This window comes from Platichthys flesus, chromosome 21 (assembly GCF_949316205.1).
Source record: "Platichthys flesus chromosome 21, fPlaFle2.1, whole genome shotgun sequence".
In the NCBI taxonomy this organism is placed as follows: Eukaryota; Metazoa; Chordata; class Actinopteri; order Pleuronectiformes; family Pleuronectidae; genus Platichthys; species Platichthys flesus.
In genome coordinates, this window is record NC_084965.1 from 15,456,962 (window position 1) to 15,462,901 (window position 5,940).

Here is a 5,940-nt window from a genome sequence, read left to right on the forward strand (position 1 = left end):
TTGTAGTGAAGAGAAATGTTTCTGTTTTTTTTCCTGTCTTTTTAAGCTTAAGAGGTGCGGACGTCACCTCAGTGTGGACTTGTGTTTGCCGATGGCTGGGACCGTCCCACCATCCCCCACAGGAGGGGAGGGACCTCTGAGGGAACACACGGGCAACAGGGACCTGCAACTCAATCAATCAATCAAAAACTTGATCCTGAGGACGGTGACGTCCTCTCCATCCTGTGTGCGTTGTCCTTGTTGCCGTGGTGAACGCATCCTCAGCTCGTCCCATCTCAGTTTCAGCCGCTCCACCGTCCGTCTGTGCTTTCAGCTCCAGAAGGACTGTAGCCATGTGTGCTAGAGAAAAAGGATACTGTAGTGTGGAGTCAAAAGAAACGATGTTGCACTGATAAATATATTTAAGAGGTTTATGTGTTTATAGCATTCATTTTCCAGGAAAAAAAAACTGAAGAAAGTCAAAAAAACAAAAAAAAGTGTTCATTTCTTTCATCTTTTTTATATATATAGTTTCAGATTATGTGATGTAACTCTGAAATGTAAAGATATCCAGATGTTTTCATTATTGAAAAAGGCATAATAGATTTTTCCAACAGTAACGTCCCTGACCCTTCATTTACATATAAACGCTTCGTTTTGTACTGTCGTTCCAATTTTGTGCAGAACTTCTTTTTACGAGAATAAGAAAAAAAGACTTTTATTTTCAATACCGCGTCTGTAATTTGCTGTTGTAGGATTGAAAAAATGAATAAACAGCAAGGCCTTAAAAGGAGAAGAGGACATTGGTTGTGTTAGGATCTGAAGCCTCTTTGTTTCCACTCTGACGGACGTCACAGTCGTGCTGTAAAGGGTTAAACCAGCAGAATCTGAATCTGTTTTCTTCATTCCAGTCGTGTAAAAGCATTTCTGCAGCGGCACCGTGTCCGCTCTCTGTCTCACAGCCATCGCTCTCCAAAGATACAAATAAACTGCGTCTTGATGACAAGGAGGTTTAATCCTTTATTTGATTATTTATTAATTACAGAGCAATAAATTGTGGTTATTCATGCCCACATGTTAAAGCAGATGCAAGCTTCTAATGTGTGGACGCTCCACCTATTGGTGGTAGAATGATGGCGTAGAGCGAAGGGCGGGTACTGACCACTAATGAGAAGCTGCAGTGAGCTTCATCCCGTCGCTCAGCTGGTCTTCATGTCGGCCTATCATTAGCCAGGCTTCCACTCCATTGATTCTGGGCCAACTCCTAAACTGACAGGAGGCCTGATAATACCAGTGTGCGGCGAAGGGTGCTTTTATTTATAGTCTGAAATAATTGCAGCTCATAATATTAGCACTTGTTTGCGATGATGTTTGTCTTTAATTGTGTGAGATAAATAGAGACAGTGCTTAGTCTCCATTATCGTAAACAAGCAAATTAGACCTATGAAGTCATTTGGCTGCGTATCCTTCACACACAATTAGCCGCTGTAACCCAGCAACCACGGCTTCATCCTTTTTATCTCTCTCAAAAAGACTTAAATCAATAATCTCGCTTCAATGAGTTCATCAGTCGAGCAAACAACAGACAAAGCTTCATCAATCATTTCCCCAGTGGAGCTGCAAACCATCAACGGCCACAAACAATTACATTCGTACATTCAAAGATGCTCAGTTTGTGATACTTTGATCAAACATTTTCATTTAGCTGTAACATTTTAATATAGGTCCCCTTTGATAGAGGCTTTATTTGAGAAAGGTCTTATGGTCTGGTAATTGTTGTAAGTTTTTCTTTAATGCAATATACATAGAGGGGAGTTGATGAAAGCAGGATCATGAGGAACAGTGGAAACAGAATGAGACTATCGAACTTTAAACAAAAGTTGAGGATTACATTACATTACATTATATATCATTAAGCCAGCGGTTTTTATTTAAAGGGTCTTACAATAAGTGGATTCAACTGGAGGATGCATGTTTGTCTGAAAATTGCGCAACAACAAAGAAGAACTTGTTCAACATACTATGTCTTTGATTTTTGAGAGATTTTGTTTGGTTCAGTGAACTTATCTCAGTTTTAAATCAATGAACAGCTCTTTAACTTCACTGATCATAAGTTCAGACAACTCACTCAAGGCAGCAGGGCAACTGCCACTCCAAGTTCAATTCACTTAAAGGTATCTAAAGTACAAATGTCTACTGAGACACCATATCTGCAGGTATGATACATTTCTATAAACCATTAATAAAGGGACATCATCACTTCATATCATCAGATCTGAACTCATGAATATGATTCAATTATTAACAGATTGATTCTGAAGTTCGAGTTCAAACAGTCCAGTTTAATTACAGTGGTTTTCACAACCTGCCAAGTTTGTTCCTTTAATGACTCATAACTGATCTATAAACAATGATAAAGTCATTATTTACAACGTATAAACCAAGTTATAAAGGTTCACTTACAGGCAGCAGATAAAAATATCTATGTGACTCAAACAGCAGTGAATGCTGAAGTAAACTGCACCTGTACTTTTCGACCTTTACCACCAGGTGGCTCAGTGGAGCAGAACCTCTCAAAACAAACGTGTCATAGACACAACATGAAACTTGATTCCAGCTTATCACAGTAGAGAAAATCTCACAGTATCCTTATAATAACATGGAACACGGTGAAGTGGATCAGTGCAGTTGAGGACGAGTCATTTATTTGGCATCTCTTATATAATCCATAGAAATACAACATGTATATATTAAAGGAATAATTAGTAGACATCTTTGTAAAAGGAAAAAGTTTTTACTGGAGATATTTGACCTGGCACTGTAAGAAAGACACAGTTATAAATAATCATTAATGATCATTGAACTAATCCCATTTGATTAACATGGTGCTGTTATGTAAATGCTGTCCCACTTTCACCGTACACCGCAGCACCGTAAGAAAACATAGAGCCATGTTTGGTTTTATTATATTTTATTCCTAGCAGAATCAAAATATTTGCTCTGATAAAAGTCCTGTTGTTATCCTAATGCTGCTGTTCTAGCTTGCTTGGCTAGTGAAGCTGGAAACTATGAGCAGTAATAACAACAAAGTGTAAACGAAATGTTTGTTTAGGCATTTAGCCCTGGTTCCTTGCAGTGACTAAAACAGGCCACAGGGAGGCTCCAGAACTCAGAAAAGTACTGACAAGTATATAAGTGTTTATACAAAGTCATTTCTTTGTTAAATTTCCCTCAAAGCGTCGATCTTAATGCATTACCCCTATACAGAGCTTTAACACTAATGAAATGTTCTACTGTGCATAAAGTTAAGTTTTATCATAGTTATAGAATATTGTAGTGAGTTACTTATAAGCTATGTTTGACCTTTCGAAGACTGAAATATAACCTGAACCATCAGCAAGTTTTATGCTTGATAGGATGTTGCTGTTTGTGGGTTTTAACTGTAACCAGCCAGAGAATTCTTTGGATAACATTTGAGACATTAAGCAAGAGGAGGTTTATTTCGGTCACATCTGCAGCACAGACAGTCTGAGCTCCTCGTCTGTTCTGTCAGTGTTTGTCTGCCTGTTGGACCCACTGAGCTTCCACTGAACCTCGTCACCGCCGCTTCCTGTTACCAGGCGAAAACTCTCTCTGTCTTTTTTTGGTCATATTTGTTCACGCCGATATGATTCATGGATCTGCAGGAAGGTCTCCACTCCGTTCATTCTTCAGCATGATTCATAAGATTGCTGCTTGACATGACTGTTGATTCTCTGGGATTAAATAAGTCCTCAGTGCCAGCATGACTCCTTTATGAGGCCCTAAACAGAATCAATATGGAGGCCACTTACTCCCTTGATGCTGCCAGTGCTATTGACTTTATTCACTGCTTCATTATTTGACATACATTGCTTTTGCCCATATTCTTCCTAAATGATAAAAGCCTACCCACCTTGTCCCAGAGACATTAGCTGTATAGAAATGTTCAGTGTTGTCTGTTCAGAGAGCTCAATGCTGGACCACAGGGACACACAGACACACATTCCCCTCTAAACACTCTCTGGGGACTAAACAGGATCCAAGGATCTTCCGGAGCAGATAGTTTGTTTTCTATAACATTTTTCCACTGTGTCCGCAGAGCTGAGGCAGAAATTACTTTCCACTGAGTTTAAAGCAAATAAATAACTGGCTGGGTAGATTATTTTGACTAAAACTGATCTAGAAAACCTTGTTGACTCTTATTCATTTCATGGCATCTAAGAAAAAACAACAAATGAAATGAAGGTATTGTGATTAAGGCATTTATATCAGTTGATGAATAGTTATTACTTACTTTCTTTAGACTTTCCTACTTTCTTTCTCCTGCTGTTATCCTCAGTAACTTAACCTCTCGCAAATCCTCGTGACACTCACAAGTACTTGAGATAATGCAGTAGTAACTATTAGGAGGATCACAGAGGACCTTGAGGCTAAAACATGGTGTAAATGACCTTGATTTGAGTTGAATTTTAATTTTTGGGTTTACAGACAATTGTGTGACACCACAGGAGCAGCATGGAGGCATTTTATGTTTATTTCCATCGTTTTTCACGTTTGATGAATCGGTCACCATTTACCTCGGTTCTATTGGATTTGGCTGCAACACTGTTCACCCCTGAAACTCCTAGTGTTTAACCTCCCCCCCTCCATAGGCATAGTGGTGAATAGATAATGAGTGGATTTTCATATTTCAACTATCCCTTTAACTGAAGTCGACTGTATCAAAAAGAAAAAAATATGTAATGAACCCCATGAGGAAAGGAAGAAAACAACTCTGAGTTAAAGTCTCTCATCAAACCTACTTGTTAAAAAAAAATGAAGTATAGTCAGTGTTGGAGCTGAAAATGATCGATAGGAATAAACACAGCTTATAAATTATATTTACGTATAATTTGTTTGTTTCATTGTCAAGTCAACAATTATACATTTATATATTCTGTTTCATTACATGTTGTACTGAATATATACATAAGAGAGCTGGACATGGTGATGATGGTGATGATGGTGATGATGATGATGATGATGATGATGATGATGATGATGTCAGATTGATGTTACAGTGAATAGAGATGCTGGCAGCATGTGGATCAACAGGCGGTGATGTGATGGGAGTGGGGGTGTCTTTCAGCAGTGACGCCGGTAGGAGGGTCACTTAAAGTCAGTAAATTGTAGATATTAATCCAAAATCAAACAGGAAAACAGAACCATCTGCCTTCAAAATAAAAGGAGCTAAAAAGTGATCATTGAAGCATGTCTGACAGGAAATTATTTCAGTGGCCACTTATATACTTTTCTTTAAAGTCTGTGCCTCTACGACCTGAATCATCATCTTCATCATCATCATCATCACTTGGCCCATTGTACTTTACTGAGGGGACGACTGAGGAGCTGCTTTGACTGCCAGGTGAGGGTTGTAAAGTCAGATGTAGTAACAAACTAGGCTATACCGTATATATGATATCATTTTAACATAGTCGTGTATATCTATAGTCAAGATTAAGTAGGTATATTAGTAGGCTGTGGAATCCAATAGGTTCATACTGAAATAAGGTATCTATCTTAAAACGTTTGAAGGAATTGTATACTACAATCATTAACACAGCAACATAAAAGAAAGCACAATGATAAAATAATTGTTTAACAGTGCGTCTGTCCGATCATCGACCTCACTTTCTTTTTTCAGATGCTTTTCTGATTGAAATGAGTGTTGTTGTGATTTCAGGTTGTGAGTTGCACTTCAGGGCCTCCATAGTACCGGCATGGCTCAGTGAAATCTGATCATTCATCTATGTATTCATGTTTTGAGCCACTAGACGTGTCCAGGTTTTATTTTGAAGGTCCTCCCCGGACACACTGTATGTCACTCTGTGTATCTTGACTCTGAGTCCACGGCGCAGGAGGAGCAGGAGGAGCAGAGCCTCAGTTTCTCTCGGACTCAGG